We start from the raw sequence: 24,860 nt of genomic DNA, 5'->3' as shown, positions 1-24,860 counted from the left end.
AATATCACCATTACACACTGAATGGGAAACCACTGGGTAAATCTGACAGGGAGAAGGACTTGGGGATCCTAGTTAATGATAAACTTACCTGGAGCAGCCAGTGCCAGGCAGCAGCTGCCAAGGCAAACAGGATCATGGGGTGCATTAAAAGAGGTCTGGATACACATGATGAGAGCATTATACTGCCTCTGTACAAATCCCTAGTTAGACCGCACATGGAGTACTGTGTCCAGTTTTGGGCACCGGTGCTCAGGAAGGATATAATGGAACTAGAGAGAGTACAAAGGAGGGCAACAAAATTAATAAAGGGGATGGGAGAACTACAATACCCAGATAGATTAGCGAAATTAGGATTATTTAGTCTAGAAAAAAGACGACTGAGGGGCGATCTAATAACCATGTATAAGTATATAAGGGGACAATACAAATATCTCGCTGAGGATCTGTTTATACCAAGGAAGGTGACGGGCACAAGGGGGCATTCTTTGCGTCTGGAGGAGAGAAGGTTTTTCCACCAACATAGAAGAGGATTCTTTACTGTTAGGGCAGTGAGAATCTGGAATTGCTTGCCTGAGGAGGTGGTGATGGCGAACTCAGTCGAGGGGTTCAAGAGAGGCCTGGATGTCTTCCTGGAGCAGAACAATATTGTATCATACAATTATTAGGTTCTGTAGAAGGACGTAGATCTGGGGATTTATTATGATGGAATATAGGCTGAACTGGATGGACAAATGTCTTTTTTCGGCCTTACTAACTATGTTACTATGTTACTATGTTACCTTCTGAACTCCGAATAGGCACTTAGACCCCTTCACAAATAAAGCATTATCACGAAGGATCTGGAATACCATCCTGACCTGCTTCACATGAGACTCCCAATCATCGAAAAAAATCAAAATATCATAATAATAATAATAATTTTTATTTATATAGCGCCAACATATTCCGCAGCGCTTTACAAATTATAGGGGGGACTAGTACAGACAATAGACATTACAGCATAACAGAAATACAGTTCAAAACAGATACCAGGAGGAGTGAGGGCCCTGCTCGCAAGCTTACAAACTATGGGGAAAAGGGGAGACACGAGAGGTGGATGGTAACAATTGCTTTAGTTATTCGGACCAGCTATAGTGTAAGGCTCAGGTGTTCATGTAAAGCTGCATGAACCAGTATGTAGCAGTACAGACACAGAGGGCTAATACTGCATAAAGTGTATGAGAACATGATGCGAGGAACCTTTTTTTTTTTTTTTTTTTTATTATAAATAGGCCACACAGGGATCGTTAGGTTAATGCATTGAGGCGGTAGGCCAGTCTGAACAAATGAGTTTTTAGGGTACGCTTAAAACTGTGGGGATTGGGGATTAATCGTATTAACCTAGGTAGTGCATTCCAAAAAATCAGCGCAGCACGTGTAAAGTCTTGGAGACGGGAGTGGGAGGTTCTGATTATTGAGGATGCTAACCTGAGGTCATTAGCGGAGCGGAGGGCACGGGTAGGGTGGTAGACTGAGACCAGGGAGGAGATGTAGGGTGGTGCTGAGCCATGGAGTGCTTTGTGGATGAGGGTAGTAGTTTTGTACTGGATTCTGGAGTGGATGGGTAGCCAGTGTAATGACTGGCATAGGGTAGAGGCATCGGTGTAAAAGTTGGTGAGGAATATGATCCTGGCTGCAGCATTCAGGACAGATTGGAGCGGGGAGAGTTTTGCAAGAGGGAGGCCGATTAGTAGAGTTACAATAGTCCAGACGAGAATGAATAAGTGAAACAGTAATAGTTTTTGCAGAGTCGAAAGTAAGAAAAGGGCGAATTCTAGAAATGTTTTTGAGATGCAGGTAAGAAGAGCGAGCCAGTGATCGGATGTAGGGGGTGAATGAAAGGTCAGAATCAAGGATGACCCCAAGGCAGCGGGCATGTTGCTTTGGAGTAATGGTGGAACCGCACATGGAGATGGCAATGTCAGGCAAAGGTAGGTTAGTAGAGGGAGAGAACACGAGGAGTTCAGTTTTTGACAGGTTTAGTTTCAGATAGAGGGAGGACATGATGTTAGAGACAGCGGTAAGACAATCACTGGTGTTTTCTAAAAAGGTCGGTGTGATATCAGGAGAAGAAGTGTATAATTGGGTGTCGTCAGCATAGAGATGGTACTGGAAACCAAATCTACTGATTGTTTGTCCAATAGGGGCAGTATACAACGAGAAGAGGAGGGGGCCTAGGACTGATCCTTGAGGAACCCCAACAGTAAGGGGAAGGTGAGAGGAGGGGGAACCAGCAAAACATACAGTGAAGGATCGGTCAGAGAAATAGGAGGAGAACCAGGAGAGAACGGTGTCCTTGAGGCCGATGGAGCGGAGCATAGTGAGGAGGAGCTGATGATCCACAGTGTCGAATGCTGCAGAGAGATCCAAGAGAATTAGCATGGAGTAGTGACCATTAGATTTAGCTGTTAGTAGGTCATTAGAGACTTTAGTGAGGGCAGTTTCAGTAGAGTGTAAAGAGCGGAAGCCAGATTGAAGAGGGTCGAGAAGAGAGTTATCTGAGAGATAGCGGGTAAGATGGGAGTGGACCAGGCGTTCGAGGAGTTTAGAGATGAAGGGAAGATTAGAGACAGGTCTATAATTAGCGGCACAGTTTTGATCGAGGGATGGTTTTTTAAGTAATGGATGTATGATGGCATGCTTAAATGAGGAGGGAAAAATACCGGAAGTGAGGGAAAGGTTGAATATTTTTGTTAGGTGAGAGGTGACAGCCGGGGAAAGGGACTGGAGGAGATGTGATGGAATGGGGTCACTGGTGCAAGTGGTCGGGCGAGAAGATGCAAGGAGCCTGCTTACTTCTTCTTCTGTAACTGCTTCAAAGTCAGAGAGTGAACTAGATGCAGTGGGGGAGGGAGGACAGTGCATGGTATGAATAGATTGGGAGATGATTTCCTGTCGAATGTGGTCAATTTTTTCTTTGAAGTAATTGGCCAGATCGTCAGCACGGAGATCCGTGGTTGGGGCCTGCTCTCTTGGGTTGAGTAGGGACTGGAACGTGTCAAAGAGACGTTTAGGGTTATTGGACAGGGAGGTGATGAGGGTGTTGAAGTAGGTTTGTTTGGAGAGGTGAAGGGCAGAATTGTATGTCTTTAGCATGAACTTATAATGGATGAAATCTTCGGGTAGATTAGATTTTCTCCACAGACGTTCTGCGCACCTGGAGCACCGCTGCAGGAAACGTGTTTGCAGCGTGTGCCACGGTTGTTGCCGTCTGTGCCGAGTTGTTTTATGTATAGGAGGAGCAGCTTCATCCAGAGCACTTTGCAGGGTTTCATTGTAATGCTTCAATGCAGAATCAGGACATGAGATGGAGGAGATAGGGGCCAATGAGGACTGCAAGTTCTTCATAAGCTTCTGGGTGTTAATGGCCTGTATGTTTCTATAAGTGTGGAAAGTGGGGGTGACCTGAGCGGGATGGCAGTTCTTGATAGAGAATGAAAGAAGGTTGTGGTCAGAGAGCGGGAGAGGGGAGTTTGTGTAATCATCCACTGAACAAAGTCGGGAGAAGACCAAGTCAAGGGAGTTTCCATCTTCATGTGTTGGAGAGTTAGTGTGCTGCGAGAGGCCAAAAGAGGAGGATAGAGATAAAAGGTGAGAAGCAGATGGGGAGAGGGGAGAGGCAATGGGGATGTTGAAATCACCCATGATAAGGGTGGGAGTGTCACAGGAGAGAAAGTGTGGAAGCCAGGTGGCAAAGTGATCCAGGAACTGATGAGAGGGGCCGGGAGGACGATACACCACCGCCACTCGCATGGAGAAGGGGACGTAGAGTCTGACCACATGGACCTCAAAGGAAGGGAAGACAAGTGAGGGTACTTGGGGGATAACTTGGAAAGTACATTTGGGTGAAAGGAGCAGGCCAACGCCTCCACCTGCTCTGTTGTCTGATCTTGGGGTATGAGAAAAGTGTAGTCCACCATATGAAAGAGCAGCAGCAGCAGTGGTGTCTGACTGCTGGATCTAGGTTTCAGTAAGAGCCAGGAGATTAAGAGAATTAGAAAGGAAGAAGTCATGAATGAAGGAGAGTTTATTACACACAGAGCGAGAATTCCAAAGGGCACAATTGAAAGAGACAGAAGGCATGCAGGGAATATTAATAAGGTTAGAGGGGTTTCTGGGTGTAGCAATTGGGAGGTTTGACTGGCTATAACATGTGGGGCCGGGGTTTGGAGATATGTCTCCAGCGACTAGGAGAAGGAGGATCGAAAGAGTGAGCAGATGGTTAAGTGATTTGTGAGAGCGTCTCTTGTGTTGGATGGTGGGACTGAATGGATCTGTGCTGTTAAGTAATGTGAATAGAGCATGAGTGCTATCATCCAAATATACAACCATGCTATCATCCAAATATACAACCATGAATTTATCAAGATAATTGCGGAAAATATCATGCATAAAAGATTGGAACTCAGATGGAGCATTAGAGAGCCCGAATGGCATCACAAGGTATTCAAAATGGCCTTCGGGCGTATTAAATGCAGTTTTCCATTCGTCACCCTGTTTAATACGAACAAGATTATATGCCCCTCGGAGGTCAATCTTAGTAAACCAACTAGCCCCCTTAATCTGAGCAAACAAATCAGAAAGCAAAGACAAGGGGTATTGGAATTTGACCGTGATCTTATTAAGAAGACGATAATCTATACAGGGTCTCAAGGAGCCATCCTTCTTAGCAACAAAAAAGAAACCCGCTCCCAATGGTGACGAAGACGGCCGAATATGCCCCTTCTCCAAAGATTCCATAACATAACTCCGCATGGCGGCATGCTCTGGCACAGACAGATTGAAAAGTCAGCCCTTAGGGAACTTACAACCTGGAATCAAGTTAATAGCACAATCACAGTCCCTATGTGGAGGAAGGGAACTGGACTTGGGCTTATCAAATACATCCTGGAAATCCGACAAAAACTCAGGGACCTCAGAAGAGGGGGAAGAGGAAATTGACATCAAAGGAACGTCACTTTGTACCCCTTGACAACCCCAACTAGTCACAGACATAGATTTCCAATCCAGCACCGGATTATGTTCCTGTAACCATGGAAAACCCAGTACAACAACATCATGCAGGTTATGCAACACCAGAAAACGGCAATCTTCCTGATGTGCTGGAGCCATGTACATGGTCATCTGCGTCCAGTACTGAGGTTTATCCTTAGCCAATGGTGTAGCATCAATGCCTCTCAAAGGAATAGGGCTCTGCAAAGGCTGCAAGGAAAAACCACAGCGCCTGGCGAATTCTAAGTCCATTAAGTTCAGGGCAGCGCCCGAATCCACAAATGCCATGACAGAAAAGGACGACCATGAGCAAATCAGGGTCACAGATAAAAGAAATTTAGGCTGTACAGTACTGATGGTAACAGACCTAGCGACCCTCCTAGTACGCTTAGGGCAATCAGAAATAACATGAGCAGAATCACCACAGTAAAAACACAGCCTACTCTGACGTCTGAATTCCTGCCGTTCTGTTCTAGTCAAAATCCTATCACATTGCATAGGCTCAGGACTCTGCCCAGAGGACACTGCCATATGGTGCACAGCTTTGCGCTCGCGCAGACGCCGATCAATCTGAATGGCTAGAGACATAGATTCGCTCAAACCAGCAGGCGTAGGGAAGCCCACCATAACATCTTTAAGGGCTTCAGAAAGACCTTTTCTGAAAATAGCAGCCAGAGCATCCTCATTCCATTTAGTGAGCACAGACCATTTCCTAAATTTCTGGCAATATAATTCTGCCGCTTCCTGACCTTGACACAGGGCCAACAGGGTTTTTTCTGCATGATCCACAGAATTAGGTTCGTCATACAATAATCCAAGCGCTTGAAAAAATGCGTCTACATTCAGCAATGCCGGATCCCCTGATTCAAGGGAGAATGCCCAGTCCTGAGGGTCACCACGCAGCAAGGATATGATGATTTTAACTTGCTGAATGGGATCACCAGAAGAACGGGGTTTCAAAGCAAAAAACAATTTGCAGTTATTTTTAAAGTTCAAAAACTTGGATCTGTCCCCAAAAAACAAATCAGGAGTAGGAATTTTAGGCTCCAAAGCCGGAGTCTGGACAACATAATCTTGGATACTCTGTACTCTTGCAGCAAGTTGATCCACACGAGAAAATAAACCCTGAACATCCATGCCAGAGCATAAATCCTGAACTACCCCGAGATCAAGAGGAAAAAAAAAAAGACAAAACAGAGCACAGAAAAAAAAATGGCTCAGAATTTATTTTCCATTCTTTTGAGATGCATTTAATTCATTTTTGGCCACTTGTACTGTTATGAACTGGTGGTTTAGGAGCAACATGGGACGAGCTCTGAAGGAGCTGGTACCTGTACAGACCGCAGTCCCTAAGCTCAACACAACACTAGAAGTAGCCGTGGGATGCTCCTGTCACACCCTAGGCACCTCGTCACAGCCTGAGAACTAACTACCCCTAAAGATAGAAACAGGAAAACTATCTTGCCTCAGAGAAAATCCCCAAAGGATAGATAGCCCCCCACAAGTAATGACTGTGAGTGGGGAGGGAAAAGACATACACAGAATGAAACCAGGATGTAGCACAGGAGGCCAATCTAGCTAGATAGATAAGACAGGATAGAATACTGTGCGGTCAGTATTAAAAACTACAAAAGTCCACACAGAGTTTACAAAAATCTCCACACCTGACTAAAGGTGTGGAGGGTAAATCTGCTTCCCAGAGCTTCCAGCTTAACAGAATTAATCCATACTAACAAGCTGGACAAAACATAGAATGCACAGAACGAATAAGTCCACAATATGTGGACAGAAAAGAGCAAAGCAAGGACTTAACTTTGCTGAATTGGTCAGGATATCAGGGAAATCCAAGAGATGTGAATCCAACCAGGAACCATTGACAAGTGGCACTGGCTGAAGGGAAGAGCCAGGCATAAATAGCCGAGCAGAAAGACAATCAGTGGAAGCAGCTGCAGACTGCTAAATCCAAGGAGCAGCCATACCACTTAAAACCACCGGAGGGAGCCCAAGAGCAGAACTCACAAAAGTGCCACTTACAACCACCGGAAGGAGCCCAAGAGCGGAATTCACAACAGACAAGTGACTGCTTACTGTAGCGTTGAAGCTGGGTTGTGATGACCTAGGGTGAAACAATGTGCCTCACTAACCCTAGAGTAGACTACAGATGAATCACTCTAGGGTAAAAGGTATCAGACCCTAGATTAGGCAACGAGCTTGGGGGCTGTCAACAAGCTATTTAGTTATTAACTGAATGCAAAAGTGGTATTATTACTTTTGAAGGGGACACTCAGCGAGTATTATTACTTTCTGAGGGGGCATTAATGGAACATTACTATTTTCTAAAGGGAGTACACACAGGTAAAGATGAGCAGATATTCTGAAATTCGAATTCACGGTCTTGGCCGAATTTTCCCAAAACATTTAATTGGCGGCGAATAAATTCTCACCAATCTCATATTGGAAGGCTTGTAATTGCTCATAAAATACATGTGGATGAGAGGAGAGAAATAGAACCCTGCTGACGATAAGAGCTTACAGTTTACATGAGAGAAGACCCCGCTCACCATGTGAGCTTACACTCTACAGGAGAGAGAGAGAAAGAGAGAGGACGGAGCTGACTATAAGAGTTTACACTCTACAGGAGAGAGAGAGAGAGAGAGGACTCCGCTGACTGTAAGACCTTACACTCTACAGGAGAAAGAGAGAGAAAGAGGACCGAGCTGACCATAAGAGATTATACTCTACAGGAGAGAGTGAGAGGAGCCCACTGACCATAAGAGCTTACACTCTACAGGAGAAAGAGAGAGAGTACCCCGCTGACCATAAGACCTTACACTCTACAGGAGAGCGAGAGAGGACCCTGCTGACCATAAGAGCTTACATTCTACAGGAGAGAGGGTGTTGTGAATTCTGTGGCAGAGCTCCATCCTGTGGTCACAAGTGGTACTTCGGCTGATTCTCTCTGTGAGCTTCTGTTGGTGGAGGGAAGTGGTACTGCGGCTTCTGAGTTTCCTCCCTCAGGTGATCTGGTGAGGTCGTTAGGTGCTTCTTTACTTAACTCCACCTAATGCTTTGATCCTGGCTTCCTGTCAATGTTCCAGTGTTGGACTTGCCTTTCCCTGGATCATTCCGGTGGCCTGCTGCTCTGCATAGCTAAGTTCTTCTTTGCTATTTGTTTGCTATTTTTTCTGTCCAGCTTGTCTAATTTGTTGCTGGAAGCTCTGGGACGCAAAGGGTGTACCTCCGTGCCGTTAGTTCGGTACGGAGGGTCTTTTTGCCCCCTTTGCGTGGTTTTCTTTAGGGTTTTGTGTAGACCGCAAGTTACCTTTTCTATCCTCGATCTGTTAAGAAAGTCGGGCCTCACTTTGCTGAATCTATTTCATCTCTACGTTTGTCTTTTCATCTTAACTCACAGTCATTATATGTGGGGGGCTGCCTTTTCCTTTGGGGTATTTCTCTGAGGCAAGGTAGGCTTATTTTCTATCTTCAGGCTAGTTAATTTCTCAGGCTGTGCCGAGTTGCCTAGGCAGAGTTAGGTGCAATCCACGGCTGCCTCTAGTGTTGTTTGGAGAGGATTAGGGATTGCGGTCTGCAGAGTTCCCACGTCTCAGGGCTCGTTCTATGATTTTGGGTTATTGTCAGATCACTGTATGTGCTCTGACCGCTATGTCCATTGTAGTACTGAATTGCCTTTCATAACAGTACAGGAAGCCCAAAGTACTAATGATTCTCAATAGAGAGAAAAAAGAATTTCTGAGACCATTTTTTTTTCTTTGCACTGTGTTTTGCCTTTTTTTTCCCCTAGACATTTGGGTGGTTCAGTACACAGGTGTAGCGATGGACATTAGAAGTCTGTCTTCATTTGTGGATCAGCTCTCGGCAAGAGTACAAAAGATTCAAGACACTATTGATCAGAAAGCTATGTTGGAACCAAGAATTCCTATTCCTGATTTGTTTTTTGGAGATAGAACTAAGTTTCTGAGTTTCAAAAATAATTGTAAATTATTTCTGGCCTTGAAACCTCGCTCCTCTGGTGATCCAGTTCAACAGGTTTTGATCGTTATTTCTTTTTTGCGCGGTGACCCTCAGGACTGGGCATTTTCTCTTGCGCCAGGAGATCCTGCATTGAGTAATATCGATGCGTTTTTCCTGGTGCTCGGATTGCTGTACGATGAACCTAATTCAGTGGATCAGGCAGAGAAAAATTTGCTGGCTCTTTGTCAGGGTCAGGATGAGATAGAGGTATATTGTCAGAAATTTAGAAAGTGGTCCGTGCTCACTCAATGGAATGAATCTGCGCTGGCAGCTATGTTCAGAAAGGGTCTCTCTGAAGCCCTTAAGGATGTCATGGTGGGATTTCCTATGCCTGCTGGTTTGAATGAGTCTATGTCTTTGGCCATTCAGATCGGTCGACGCTTGCGTGAGCGTAAATCTGTGCACCATTTGGAGGTATTACCTGAGCTTAAACCTGAGCCTATGCAGTGCGATAGGACTTTGACCAGAGTTGAACGGCAAGAACACAGACGTCTGAATGGGCTGTGTTTCTACTGTAGTGATTCCACTCATGCTATCTCTGATTGTCCTAAGCGCACTAAGCGGTTCGCTAGGTCTGCCACTATTGGTACGGTACAGTCAAAATTTCTTCTGTTCGTTACCTTGATCTGCTCTGTCATCGTATTCTGTCATGGCATTTGTGGTTTCAGGCGCTGCCCTGAATTTGATGGACTTGGAGTATGCTAAGCGTTGTGGGTTTCTCTTAGAGCCCTTGCAGTGTCCTATTCCATTGAGAGGAATTGATGCCACGCCTTTGGCCAAGAATAAGCCTCAATACTGGACCCAGCTGACCATGTGCATGGCTCCTGCACATCAGGAGGTTATTCGCTTTCTGGTGTTGCATAATCTGCATGATGTGGTCGTGTTGGGGTTGCCATGGCTACAAGCCCATAATCCAGTATTAGATTGGAGATCCATGTCGGTGTCCAGCTGGGGTTGTCAGGGGGTACATGGTGATGTTCCATTTCTGTCAATTTCGTCATCCACCCCTTCTGAGGTTCCAGAGTTCTTGTCTGATTACCGGGATGTATTTGATGAGCCCAAGTCCGATGCCCTACCTCCGCATATGGATTGTGATTGTGCTATCAATTTGATTCCTGGTAGTAAATTCCCAAAAGGTCGACTGTTTAATTTATCCGTGCCTGAGCACGCCGCTATGCGCAGTTATGTGAAGGAATCCCTGGAGAAGGGGCATATTCGCCCGTCATCGTCACCATTAGGAGCAGGGTTCTTTTTTGTAGCCAAGAAGGATGGTTCGCTGAGACCCTGTATAGATTACCGCCTTCTTAATAAGATCACGGTTAAATTTCAGTACCCCTTGCCATTGTTATCTGATTTGTTTGCTCGGATTAAGGGGGCTAGTTGGTTCACCAAGATAGATCTTCGTGGTGCGTATAATCTGGTGCGAATCAGGCGAGGAGATGAATGGAAAACTGCATTTAATACGCCCGAGGGTCATTTTGAGTATCTAGTGATGCCATTCGGACTTGCCAATGCTCCATCAGTGTTTCAGTCCTTTAGGCATGACATCTTCCGAGAGTACCTGGATAAATTCCTGATTGTTTACTTGGATGACATTTTGATCTTCTCAGATGATTGGGAGTCTCATGTGAAGCAGGTCAGAACAGTTTTTCAGGTCCTGCGTGCTAATTCTTTGTTTGTGAATTGATCAAAGTGTCTCTTTGGTGTGCAGAAGGTTTCATTTTTGGGGTTCATCTTTTCCCCTTCTACTGTCGAGATGGATCCTGTTAAGGTCCAAGCCATTCATGATTGGACTCAGCCGACATCTCTGAAAAGTCTGCAAAAGTTCCTGGGCTTTGCTAATTTTTATCGTCGCTTCATCTGCAATTTTTCTAGTATTGCCAAACCATTGACTGATTTGACCAAGAAGGGTGCTGATTTGATCAATTGGTCTTCTGCTGCTGTGGAAGCTTTTCAAGACTTGAAGCGTCGTTTTTCTTCTGCCCCTGTGTTGTGTCAACCAGATGTTTCTCTTCCGTTCCAGGTCGAGGTTGATGCTTCTGAGATTGGAGCAGGGGCTGTTTTGTCGCAGAGAGGTTCTGATTGCTCAGTGATGAAACCATGCACTTTTTTTCCAGGAAGTTTTCGCCTGCTGAGCGAAATTATGATGTGGGCAACCGAGAGTTGCTGGCCATGAAGTGGGCATTCGAGGAGTGGCGTCATTGGCTTGAAGGAGCTAAGCATCGCGTGGTGGTATTGACTGATCATAAGAACTTGACTTATCTTGAGTCTGCTAAGCGGTTGAATCCTAGACAGGCTCGTTGGTCGCTGTTTTTTGCCCATTTTGACTTTGTGATTTCGTACCTTCCGGGCTCTAAAAATGTGAAGGCGGATGCTCTGTCTAGGAGTTTTGTGCCCGACTCTCCGGGTTTGTCTGAGCCGGCGGGTATCCTCAAGGAAGGAGTAATTGTGTCTGCCATCTCCCCTGATTTGCTGCGGGTGCTGCAAAAATTTCAGGCTAATAAACCTGATCGTTGTCCAGCGGAGAGACTGTTTGTCCCTGATAGGTGGACCAATAAAGTTATCTCTGAGGTTCATTGTTCGGTGTTGGCTGGTCATCCTGGAATCTTTGGTACCAGAGAGTTGGTGGCTAGATCCTTTTGGTGGCCGTCTCTGTCGCGGGATGTGCGTGTTTTTGTGCAGTCCTGTGGGATTTGTGCTCGGGCTAAGCCCTGCTGTTCTCGTGCCAGTGGGTTGCTTTTGCCCTTGCCGGTCCCGAAGAGGCCTTGGACACATATCTCTATGGATTTTATTTCTGATCTTCCCGTTTCTCAAAAGATGTCAGTCATTTGGGTGGTCTGTGATCGCTTTTCTAAGATGGTCCATCTGGTACCCTTGTCTAAATTGCCTTCCTCCTCTGATTTGGTGCCATTGTTCTTCCAGCATGTGGTTCGTTTACATGGCATTCCAGAGAATATCGTTTCTGACAGAGGTTCCCAGTTTGTTTCAAGGTTTTGGCGAGCCTTTTGTGGTAGGATGGGCATTGACTTGTCTTTTTCCTCGGCTTTCCATCCTCAGACTAATGGCCAGACCGAACGAACCAATCAGACCTTGGAAACATATCTGAGATGCTTTGTTTCTGCCGATCAGGATGACTGGGTGTCCTTTTTGCCTTTGGCTGAGTTCGCCCTTAATAATCGGGCCAGCTCGGCTACCTTGGTTTTGCCATTTTTCTGCAATTCTGGGTTCCATCCTCGTTTCTCTTCAGGACAGGTTGAGTCTTCGGACTGTCCTGGTGTGGATACTGTGGTGGACAGGTTGCAGCAGATTTGGACTCATGTAGTGGACAATTTGACCTTGTCCCAGGAGAAGGCTCAACGTTTCGCTAATCGCAGACGCCGTGTGGGTCCCCGACTTCGTGTTGGGGATCTGGTTTGGTTTCCTCTCCTAAGTTTAAACCTCGTTTCATTGGTCCGTATAGGATTTCTGAGGTTCTTAATCCTGTGTCTTTTCGTCTGACCCTTCCAGATTCTTTTTCCATACATAACGTATTCCATAGGTCATTGTTGCGGAGATACGTGGCACCTATGGTTCCATCTGTTGATCCTCCTGCCCCGGTTTTGGTGGAGGGGGAATTGGAGTATATTCTGGAGAAGATTTTGGATTCTCGTGTTTCTAGACGGAAACTCCAGTATCTGATTAAATGGAAGGGTTATGCTCAGGAAGATAATTCCTGGGTTTTTGCCTCTGATGTCCATGCTCCCGATCTTGTTCGTGCCTTTCATGTGGCTCATCCTGGTCGGCCTGGGGGCTCTGGTGAGGGTTCGGTGACCCCTCCTCAAGGGGGGGGTACTGTTGTGAATTCTGTGGCAGAGCTCCCTCCTGTGGTCATAAGTGGTACTTCGGCTGATTCTCTCTGTGAGCTTCTGTTGGTGGAGGGAAGTGGTACTGCGGCTTCTGAGTTTCCTCCCTCAGGTGATCTGGTGAGGTCGTTAGGTGCTTCTTTACTTAACTCCACCTAATGCTTTGATCCTGTCTTCCTGTCAATGTTCCAGTGTTGGACTTGCTTTTCCCTGGATCATTCCGGTGGCCTGCTGCTCTGCATAGCTAAGTTCTTCTTTGCTATTTGTTTGCTATTTTTTCTGTCCAGCTTGTCTAATTTGTTGCTGGAAGCTCTGGGACACAAAGGGTGTACCTCCGTGCCGTTAGTTCGGTACAGAGGGTCTTTTTGCCCCCTTTGCGTGGTTTTCTTTAGGGTTTTGTGTAGACCGCAAGTTACCTTTTCTATCCTCGATCTGTTAAGAAAGTCGGGCCTCACTTTGCTGAATCTATTTCATCTCTACATTTGTCTTTTCATCTTAACTCACAGTCATTATATGTGGGGGGCTGCCTTTTCCTTTGGGGTATTTCTCTGAGGCAAGGTAGGCTTATTTTCTATCTTCAGGCTAGTTAGTTTCTCAGGCTGTGCCGAGTTGCCTAGGCAGAGTTAGGCGCAATCCACGGCTGCCTCTAGTGTTGTTTGGAGAGGATTAGGGATTGCGGTCTGCAGAGTTCCCACGTCTCAGGGCTCGTTCTATGATTTTGGGTTATTGTCAGATCACTGTATGTGCTCTGACCGCTATGTCCATTGTAGTACTGAATTGCCTTTCATAACAGGAGGGAGAGAGAGAGAGAGGACCCTGCTGACCATAAGAGCTTACACTCTACAGCAGAGAGAGAGGACCGCGCTGACTATAAGAGCTTATACTCTACAGGAGAGCGAGAGGAGCCCACTGACCATAAGAGCTTACACTCTACAGGAGAAAGAGAGGGAGTACCCCGCTGACCATAAGACCTTATGGCGCGCCCTGCCAGGGCAGCGGGGTACTCTGTACTGGGTCTGGTCTTAAAGGGGATGTCATGGTGGCTGCGACCCGGCCCGTGGCCCTCGGCGCCCAATGTAAAGGTCTTTAAAGGGATATTGTAAAAGTCTATTATTCGTGTTGCCACCTGTGGTGTTCGGTCAGTGGGGACCGATGCTGCTTTAAAAGGGGTCCTCTGGGGGATGTTGATGCAGCAATGATGGTGACTCTTCCCACAGGTGAAGTGGGGTCCCCAGGGATCCCAAGGTGTGTGGCAAGGTGGTGAATGCCGGCGAATAAGTAGAGGACACAAGTTGTAAAGTCTTTACCTGGTTTACTGAAGATGTAGTAGTCCACAGTCCAGGGTACCAGGCACAGGTGTCCTATGGTCAGGCCGGCTCAGAGACAATGGGAGAAGCTCCTTCTCAGTTGAGGTCCATGAGCCTATCTTACTTGCGCTGTTGAATGAGGTCCCTGCTGCTTGAAGCTTACTGGCAAAGTCCTCTATTCCCCTGTCCTGGAACAGGTACCTGCATGATGGGCAACTTGAGACGCTTTATAGAGACTCTATCATGCCCCGGGCTCTTCAGGTGCTGCTGCGTCTCAGGTGTGGTGCGGGCTAGTAACTTAAAGTTCTTAGTCCTCCGGTTCTGCCATGTGTCCTAGAGTCTCACTATAGCCTCGGCTCCCGGGACCCGGCTGCTGCGCTCTGGCTCTCAGGGTGTCCGATCGCAGATTCCCTCTGAGCCCTTTTCCACTCCTTTGCTCCTTTCCTCTTTAGCTCCACCACATTCAACCCTTCACGTTATCTCTCTTTCCAGAGGCTGCAGCTCCCACGTGGCTGCCAGACCTCTCTGTCTGTCCTGCCTCTCTCCTAGACATCTGCTCTCCTTGGTCTCCCTGGGCCAACTCTCTAACTCCTCCTCCAGACCAGGACATATATCCATATTTGAGGGAAGCTCCCTTGAATCCGGGTCCTGAGCTCCCCCTCCTGGCCTGGATTTGGAATGTGTTGTATGTGGGTGTCTTACCTGATAAAGAGAACTCCATTTCCTCCAAGCATGATATTGCCCTCCCCGAAAAGAAGGCAACATCACTGCAACAACCGGTAACCTGGGGTGTTGCAAACCTTACACTCTACAGGAGAAAAAGAGAGAGAGTGCCCCGCTGACCATAAGAGCTTACACTCTACAGGAGAGATGACCCTGCTGATCATAAGAGCTTGCACTCTACAGGAGAGAGAAAGGACCCTGCTGACCATAAAACCTTACACTCTACAGGAGAAAAATAGAGGACACCGCTGACTATAAGAGCTTACACTCTAAAGGAGAGAGAGAGAGAGGACCCCGCTGACCGTAAGACCTTACACTCTACAGGAGAGAGAGAGAACACCGCTGATCATAAGACCTTACACTTTACAGGAGAGAGAGAGAGGACCCAGCTGACCATAAGAGCTTACACTCTACAAGAGAAAGAGAGAGTACCCCGCTGACCATAAGAGCTTACACTCTAAAGGAGAGAGAGAGAGAGAAAGAGAGGACCCCGCTGACCATAAGAGCTTATACTCTACAGGAGAGAGAGGACCCCGCTGACCATAAGAGCATACACTCTACAGGAGAGAGAGAGGACCCCGCTGACCATAAGAGATTACATTCTACAGGTGAGAGAGAGGACCCGGCTGACCATAAGAGCTTACACTCTACAGGAGAGAGAGAGAACCCCGCTGACCATAAGAGCTTACATCCTGCAGGAGAGAGAGAGGACCCAGCTGACCATAAGACCTTACACTCTACAGGAGAGAGAGGACCCCACTGACCATAAGACCTTACACTCTACAAGAGAAAGAGAGAGGACCTCGTTGACCATAAGAGCTTACACTGTACAGGAGAGAGAGATGATCCCGCTGACAATAAGACCTTACACTCTACAGGAGAGCGAGAGAGAGAGAGGACCCCGCTGACCATAAGATCTTATGCTCTACAGGAGAGTTAGACTTCCACATTGACACTGAAGACATAAAACGACTCCATACAAACTGTGCTCCATTGGGATCTGCTGATCTGTGATGGCCTCGGTACTGATCAGTGATCACCACTATGCAAAGTACAGTAATGCACTAGATTATTAGACGCAAAAAGGCAAAACTTTTCTTTACCTTTGTAAATTGTTTTCTTTTGGTGAATTGAACCGTGAATTGAATCTCAAAGTGTATTCATGTGAAACCACAAATTTCAGGAAATTTGACTCAAACCTGATCCTCTGTGAATTGATCTGCTCATCTCTACTCAGTGGACATTATTTGCTTTAAGTGGATCATTATTTGCTTTGAGGGGGCACTCAAGGGGTCATTATTTGTTTTAAAGGGGCACAAAGGTTGGCATTATTTGATTGAAAGGGGATCTCAGTGGGCATTGCTTTTTAAAGGGGGAGTCATTTGTTTTAAGGCGGCACTCAAGAAATTATTTGGCACTTCGGGAGCATTATTTGTTTTATGGGAGCTTTCAGGGGCATTATTTGTTGCAAGGAGCATTATTTATTTTAAGGGAGGTCCACACCATCAGGCTCTTTCATCACCTCTCCCTTAGAGTAGCAGCGGTCATATACCGGCCCCCAGGCTCACCCACCCACTTCCAGGACCATTTCTCTGCCTGGCTGCCGCACTTCATGTCCTCAGAACTCCCAACCCTTATCCTGGGAAACGTCAATATCCCCATAAACAGCCCCACTTCTACATCTGCATCCCAGCTTCTATCACTAACCACTTCCCTAGGCCTCTCACAGCTCTCAACGTCTGAAACACACAAAGACGGTAACACCCTTGACCTGGTCTTCGTCCGGCTATGTTCAATTTCCTACCTAAATAACTCACAGCTTCCCCTAAGGCTACGTTCAGACTAGCGTTGTGCTAGTGTGCGTCGGGTTAGCGTCGGGCGACGCAGCGGCGACGCACGCGTCATGCGCCCCTATGTTTAACATGGGGGACGCATGCGTTTTTGTTTGTTGCGTTTTGCGACGCATGCGTCTTTTTTGCCGCAAGTGTCGGACCAAGAAAACGCAACAAGTTGCATTTTTCTTGCGTCCGATTTTCGGCAAAAAACGACGCACGCGTCGCAAAACGCAGCGTTTTTGCGTGCGTTTTGCCGCGTTTTTGCGTGCGTCGTGCGTTGCGTCGCCGACGCAGCGGCGCACAACGCTAGTCTGAACGTAGCCTAACTGACCACAACATTGTCTCTTTCACACTCACAATTCCCCGCCCACCCCAGTACCCTCCTACCTACCACACATTCAGAAATCTACATGCTATCAATCCTCACACACTTTCAGACTCCCTACACTCATCATTGTCCCCAATCTCCTCTTTTTCCTGTCCTGATCTGGCTGTACATCACTACAATGACACTCTTAGAAGAACCCTGGACCAAGTAGCGCCCCTCACCCTCAGAACCTCCAAGCACAGAGTAAACCAGCCCTGGCTCACATCGCAAACCCGATTTCCCCAGCGATGCTCTAGGAGTGTTGAACGCTTATAGAGGAAAACTTGCACACCAGAAGACTTCATACACTTCAAATTTGTGTTAAAAACCTATAACTCTGCTCTTCACCTCACCAAACAGACCTACTTCACCACTCTGATCTCCTCACTATCCAACAACCCCAAGAAACTTTTTGACACCTTTCACTCCCTCCTCAGGCCAAAAGCACAAGCCCCTATCACAGACATTTGTGCTGATGACCTGGCCTCCCACTTTATAGAGAAAATAGATAACATTCGTCAGGAAATCCGCTCCCAGACACCAAGCGCAGCGACTCCCATCCCTCCCTGCATTTCCCCTAGCTCACTCTCCACATTCAATCCCATCACAGAAGAAGTCTCCAGGCTCCTCTCTTCTTCTTGTCCGACTACATGCACTACCAACCCCATTCCCTCACATCTCCTCCAGTCTCTCTCTCCAGTTGTCACAACTCACCTAACTACAATCTTTAATCTCTTCCTGTCCTTTGGCATTTTCCCCTCCTCCTTCAAAGACTCTATCATTACTCCATTACTAATGAAACCTGCCCTCGACCCATCCTGCACAAATAACTACAGACCGGTCTCCAACCTGCCCTTCACCTCTAAACGCTTGGAGTGCCTGGTCTACTCCAGCCTTACCTGTTACCTCTCCACTTACTCCCTCCTAGACCCTTCACAGTCTGGTTTTGGCCCCCTACATTTGAATGAAATGGAACTCATGAAGGTGACCAATGACCTTCTGACAGCAAAATGTAACGGTGACCATTCTCTGCTCATTCTTCTCGACCTTTTTGCAGCTTTTGACCTTTCTGCAGCTTTTGACACTGTTGACAACCCTCTCCTACTCTAGGCTCCAGTCACTAGGCATTAAGGACACTGCTCTCTCCTGGTTCTCCTCCTATCTTTCTGACCGCTCCTTCAGTGTTCTGTTCTCTGGCTCCACTTCATCTCCTCTTCCTCTCACTGTTGGGGTACCTCAGGGCTCAGTCCTTGGCCCCCTTCTCTTCTCCCTCTACACGGCCCCAATTGGACAGACCATCAGCAGATTTGGCTTTCAGTACCATCTTTATGCTGATGACACATAACTATACACATCATCCCCTGACCTTACTCCTGCTGTACTACAGAACGCCAGTGACTGTCTGTCTGCAGTCTCTAACATCATTTCCGCTCTCTATCTGAAACTCAACCTCACCAAATCTGAACTTCTTCTGCTCCCGCCATCTACTAAACTCCCTAAATCTGACATTTCCCTCTCAGTGGGTGGCACCATAATAACACCCCGGCAGCAGGCGCACTGTCTGGGTGTTATGTTTGACTCCGATCTCTCCTTCACCTCCCATATACAATCTCTTGCCCATTCGTGCAGCTTGCACCTAAAGAACATCTCTAGAATCCGTCCTTTTCTCACCATGGAAACAACAAAAACCCTCACTATCGCCTTGATCCACTCCCGCCTGGACTACTGCAATGCTCTACTAATTGGCCTCCCCCTTACTTGACTTTCCCCTCTCCAGTCTATTCTTAATGCAGCAGCCAGGGTTCGCCATCTGGCTAATCGTTACTCAGACGCGTCCTCTCTTCGCCAGTCATTACACTGGCTGCCCATTCATTACAGGATACAATTCAAAGTACTTGTTCTCACCCACAAAGCTCTCCACAGTGCAGCACCCCCTTACATCTCCTCCCTCATTTCTGTCTATTGGCCTAACCGACCACTGCGCTCTGAAAACGACTTTCGACTAACCTCTGCACTAATCCATACCTCCCACTCCCGACTCCAAGACTTCTCCTGTGCTGCGCCAATCCTCTGGAATGCTCTACACCAAGAAATTAGGACCATCCACAATTTGCATAGTTTTAGGCGCTCCCTCAAAACACATTGTTCAGATCGGCCTATCTCGTTCACTAATCAAAGTCATTTTATGTTTGTGTGTAGCCCATTCACTATCTCCATCTATCCCCCACCCTCTGAAGATGGCTGGACCATCATTGTAAACACACCATTGTAAATACACACCTGTACTTTGTATCTCCACCACCTCATTGTAGATTGTAAGCTCTCATGAGCAGGGTCGTCTTATTTTGCTTTAATCATTGTATTGCTAACGTTGTTACTTATGACTGTTGTGTTTGAAACTGTTAAACTGTAAAACGCTGCGGAATATGTTGGCGCTGTATAAATAAAGATTATTATTATTATTAGGGAGCTTGAAGAGTGCATTATTTGTTTAAGGGGGCACTCAGGGGCATTATTTGCTGCAAAGGAGCCCTCCAGGGGCACTATGTGTTTTAAGAGGGCACTCAGGGGGCCATATTTGTTTTATGAGGGCATTATTACTGGATTAGGGGGCACAATATTTGTCTTTTCCATTGCCCCAGGTAGAAGGCTAGCTATGGTGCTGCTTTCTGGCTATGCACGTCTCTAGTGGAGAAATACATAAAGGGCAATCCCTTACAATACCAGGCTCTATAAGGTAAGAGGAGTGAGCCATGCAGTAGGGTCAATGTCGTGTTACAACCATGGCGCCGTTTCTACGCCGCTCTGTCGTCGCCTTCAGCTCGATTCCCTTTGGACGCCCTCAAGGTGAGCAACAGCTTTTTTTGTTTCCTTGACAGCAAATGGCAGCTGATGACATAATAATGTTACGAGGGAGTGCGGTGCAGGAGAGGGCTGCGTAGTTGTGTGCAACGAGCGAGTGTGTCAGGGTTACGTCGCCATGGTGATACAGTAATGCTTACGTAACCTGGGAAACCAGTGAAAGGCTCATGCCAGCCTTGATGTGACATTCCGGAATACTGTCCATGGAGACCGAGTGGGGAGGGCGGCGTTATTTACTCTGCCGTCTGGCAATCAGACAACGTAGTCCGACCATTTAATGTACATGGCGCTGAACATTTGCATGGATGACTGATGATTTATGTCATCTGGTTGCACGGACAAGAAAAAAAATCTCAATGTAAAGACGCTTTGTCCTTTTTCATTAAACATTTTTTATGCCGTTGTTTTTATTTCTGGAGAAAGCTAGTTGACGTCCAATATGGCTGCCGCAGAGGTGGTCGCCATGAGCATTGCATTTTTTTTTTTTCCAAAAGCTTTATTAATTATGTATTTTTTATTCTGTTATGGAGCGTTTTCAGCCCCCAGATTGTCATGGAAACTTATCAAAACCCTACGACTGTGTCAGGGGGTACTAAGTGGGATTTGCCTAAACAATGGACATTGACTTGTACAAAATTGCCAGGATTATTTCTGAAAATTCAAGACCGTGCCAGTAAATTCAAGACTGTTGGCAGCTATGTTCTTAGTGTCGTGCTACAGTAGCGGACATACAACCAATATAACAATCACACTGGTCAACAACACAAAAAAATCATCGGCAAAGGTAATATAGTCTGCTCTATGGAGCTTGATGTGCTGATTCCAAAAAATATGCTTAGTTTTGCTCTATCACATAAAGTTTCTGAGATGGAAGTATTTTTGTTATTACGTTATTTCTGCATTTTCACTGTATGTGGTTTTTCCTATGTGATTCCCATTTCTTTGCTTGTATTAATTGTGAATTTTCTTACAGGGACTGGAGCGCCCCCAGACACAGGGCCACGAGTTCTCGGTACCGGTCCTTTCTGTCTCAGTTCTGGGGTTGTAACGGTGGCTGGACCCGGTCCGTGACCCTGCTAAGGGGCGTCCAATAAAAGGTGATAGGAGTCTGTCAAGGTTTCGTGACGCCACCTGTGGTACTCGGTCAGGGTGACCGACGCTGCTGTGGGGTCCGCTGGGGTGATGGAATGGCAGCTAGATGGTAAACCTTCAGACAGGTGAAGTGTGTCCCCAGGGCTTCCCAGTAAGGTAGATGGTGATGGTGTGAGGTACAGTCAATAACGAGGACACAGGGTTGCAGTCTCTTTACCTCTTTACTGAAGACTTCAGGATCCTCAATCCAGAGCACGCTTAACAGGGCTTTCTGAGACCGGACGGTCCGATGGGCACATCCAGAGTTTCCTTCACAGATGGAAATCGTTGCCTACCACTAGCGCCTGTGTGTTGTAGTGCTACCCTGCTGAGCATTCGGAAAAGTCCTCACAACTGCTGTTCTCGTTCGTTCATTCTTTCTAATTCTCGCTCTCTTGTTCCAGATGTTACTAGTTTCTCGTCCCCCAGGTATGTTATGGCTAGGACGTACCCGTATGACGGGAAGGCTCGGAGCTCTTCCGGGACCCTAGAGATGCCCCTCTCCACGCGTTGCCCACTATGTCTTCATAGGAAATTTAAGGTAGACAGCCAACCTATAATTAACTGTCCTACGGAGTCTGGGGAGTTCGAAGTAAGGCCTAGAGTCGGTTACTTCCGCTGTGTTCCGGCCACCGGCTACGCGCCTCAGTAGGATGTTACCTCGGTCTCACGGCACGACTCCTACTGGCTCTCCTTTGTGCTTGATCTCGTTTCTCACTGTTCCACAATATCCTTCCCTTCGTGTCACTCTCTTAGAATACCGCCGCGGGGTGTGCAGGCGCGGCTCCGTAACGTTCTGCTCTGTTCGCTAGGTACCTGCCAGGTTCCCATGCCCAACAGGGACCCCCTGTGTCTGCTCCCTGCAACACCCCCTGCCACGGGATGTTTCCTGAATCCAACCCAGTCAGCTTCTGACTAACTTCCTATCCAACCCCTAGTTTTACCAGTGTGAGGAGTGGCCCAATAAATAAAGCCTTTTTCTCCCCCTAGTGGCCGGAGTGTGAAGTGTAATGTGTGCTGGTGATACCTGGTCAGTAGAATTCCTTCAGTGCCATCAGACGTACCATCACTCCCCTTAGTGGCAGAGTGTCATACTGCAACGACCAGATCTCTGGGGCGCTGCAGGACAACATCAGTAAAGGTTTTAGTGAGTTTTAACTGTTATGAGGCAGTAAGATTTGAGTCAGTCAGAAAAGGATGGTGATGGCAGCAAGGACTGGTATGTGAGACTCTGACAGGACACAGGCCTCTACAGGGATCTGAGCCCTGCCACAAGGAGATACAAGGGAAGGCAGCGGACAGCCGCCATTGTGAGGGGATTTTCACTGCATTTCTCTGACAGGACACAGGCCTCTGCAAGGATCTGAGCCCTGCCACAGGGAGATACAAGGGAAGGCAGTGGACAACCGCCATTGTGAGAGGATTTTCACTGCATTTCTGGGAGGGCAAGCCTCCTCAGTGGGAACAAAACAGCTCGGCCACTGAGGTGTAACTGAGTGAGGGTCTCCACAGAGAGAGAACCTGAAAGCAGCCAATACCACACAGACACTGGCTGTCTGCAAATGTTCATCTGTATGGAATAGGCTGACCCGTTTTCCTCACAAATGTATATAGTCCAGTAAAATCAGTTCTAAATACAAGCTGCCTCTGTCATCTCTGGGGAAATATCTACATATAGTCGGTCGGCTCATCACATTTTTTTTTTTAGTTTGTCACCACCAAGGAACTGAACTTACTCTACTGTTTGATCTGATTTAAAGGAGAAAAATGCCCTGACAGTAACAATCACCCAAACAGATTCTGCTGTGTGTGTGTGGTTCTTTCACACCAAAAGGCCAAGTACATTCAATCACTCATGATATTAAAAAGATGTACCAGATGTACAGGGTAAGTTCACACTGGGCGTTTTTTGCAGCTTTTTTATGCTAATTTTCAGCTGCTTTTTACAGTACCAGCAAAGTCTATGAGATTTCAGAAATCTCATGCACACACACTGTTTTTTTGTATCATCAGTATTTTGTGCTTTGCTGCGCTTTTTGGACATAGAGCATGTCACTTTTTTCAGTGTTTTTTCAGCGTTTTTCACCCATTGACTTGAATGGATGGTGAAAAAACGCTGCAAATACGCAGGTTGACTTTTCTTGCGGCGTATTTGCTGCAGAAAAGTCAAGGACAGCCAGATACGACCTCACATTCGGCTCTGCTACCTCTAGATGGCAGGCTGCATGGTGTGTCCATGCAGCCTGTCATCAAGCAGAGCGGACCTGAAGCCCATTCACTTGAATGGGGGCCCAACAATACAGCGCGGCAAACACAGTGTTACCTCGGCTCCTGTTCCTGGCGCTCCTCCTACTGCCGCCGAGTCCAGGTCAGCTGATGTCCTTGCTGCGTCCTCCTCACTCCGGGGCTCGGTGCTTGCATCCCGGCATGCGTCCTCCCTGCACTCAGCTGCGCGCTCCTGTGGGTTGCGCAGGCGCAGTAGGCTCTGACCGCGCGCGCTCCTTCTGCTCTTCTATCCCTCCATGACCTGACCCGGAAGTACTTCCTGCCAATCAAAGTCTGGCCTCAGGTATTTCTGGCCCTCCTCCCTTTGTGGAGGCGCCTGATTATTGTGTTTTCCTGCTTTAGTTAGGCCGCATAGTTTTCTGTGCTTTACCAGTCCTGTGCTTTCCCAGTCTTGTGCCTTTCCAGCCCTGTGTTGTTTAACCTCTTGTTCTCCTGTTTTCTCTTTCAGTTCCTGCTCCTGTGTTCCGCAGTTCCTGTGTTTTCCCTTGCCTCAGTCCGTGCCTCAGCTCCTTTACTTCTCACCCAGGTTTTCCTCCGTCACCTTCTTCCCTTTCTGTTTTTCCCCGTTTTTCTCCCTGTTTCCTTTTCCTGGAGCCGATCCCTGGTCCTGGCCTCCGTGGTACTAGTTTTCCCTGTGCTTGCCTTCTAACAGTCCCTGTATAGGGGTTGGTTCCACTCTGGAGTGCTCGCTCAGGGGAGGTTCGGTGCCACGGTCCAGTGGGTCCACTCTTTGTTCTCGTCGCCTTCGGCGTAACAGACTGCACTCGGACGACATCTGAGTGCAGCCTGATTCTAACAGTCCACTCTTTGTTCCCGTCGCCTTCGGCGTTACAGACTGCACTCGGATGACATCTGAGTGCAGCCTGATTCTAACACAGCTTCTGATCGGCGGGGAAATCCTCTCCGCCGGTCAGAGAGCCGTTGTTAGCATGCTGTCAGAAGACAGCGGGAGCGCTCAGCTGTAATCAGAGATATCAACTTTACCTCCGGTCACTGGTGTCAGCTGATAGGACTAGTGCTCCCATCATCTGACACCTACAGCCGCTAATTACAGTGACAGCAGGAGCGGCTGATGGGCGTTTCATCTGCCGCTCCTGCTCTAAAAATAAATAATTTTTTTTTTATAAAGGGCGTGGAGTCCCCGCCATTTTTGACAATCAGCCTTGCTAAAGCTCACAGCTGGCAGCTGGTATTATCAGGCTGGTAAGGGGCCATTGATATATTACATAGTTACATAGTTATTAACCCCTTTACCCCCAAGGGTGGTTTGCACGTTAATGACCAGGCCAATTTTTACAATTCTGACCACTGTCCCTTTATGAGGTTATAACTCCGAAACGCTTCAACGGATCCTGGTGATTCTGACATTGTTTTCTCGTGACATATTGTACTTCATGATAGTGGTAAAATTTCTTTGATAGTACCTGCGTTTATTTGTGAAAAA

The 24,860-nt window shown here is 47.2% G+C and overlaps 1 long non-coding RNA gene across 1 annotated transcript in view; it reads right to left on the bottom strand.

Annotated features, from left to right (window-relative positions):
• LOC138662540 (uncharacterized) overlaps nt 1–23,680 on the bottom strand; it is an 86,905-nt gene extending 63,225 nt beyond the window's left edge. The window contains exon 1 of the long non-coding RNA XR_011318035.1: nt 23,454–23,680. This is a non-coding gene — a long non-coding RNA (uncharacterized lncRNA). The remainder of the gene's footprint in view (nt 1–23,453) is intronic.
• Between the last annotated feature and the right edge of the window lie 1,180 nt (nt 23,681–24,860).

This window comes from Ranitomeya imitator, chromosome 2 (genome assembly GCF_032444005.1).
Source record: "Ranitomeya imitator isolate aRanImi1 chromosome 2, aRanImi1.pri, whole genome shotgun sequence".
NCBI classification, from domain to species: Eukaryota; Metazoa; Chordata; class Amphibia; order Anura; family Dendrobatidae; genus Ranitomeya; species Ranitomeya imitator.
Note: the sequence above shows the minus strand (reverse complement) of the source record. Positions and strands in the feature narration are given on the sequence as shown.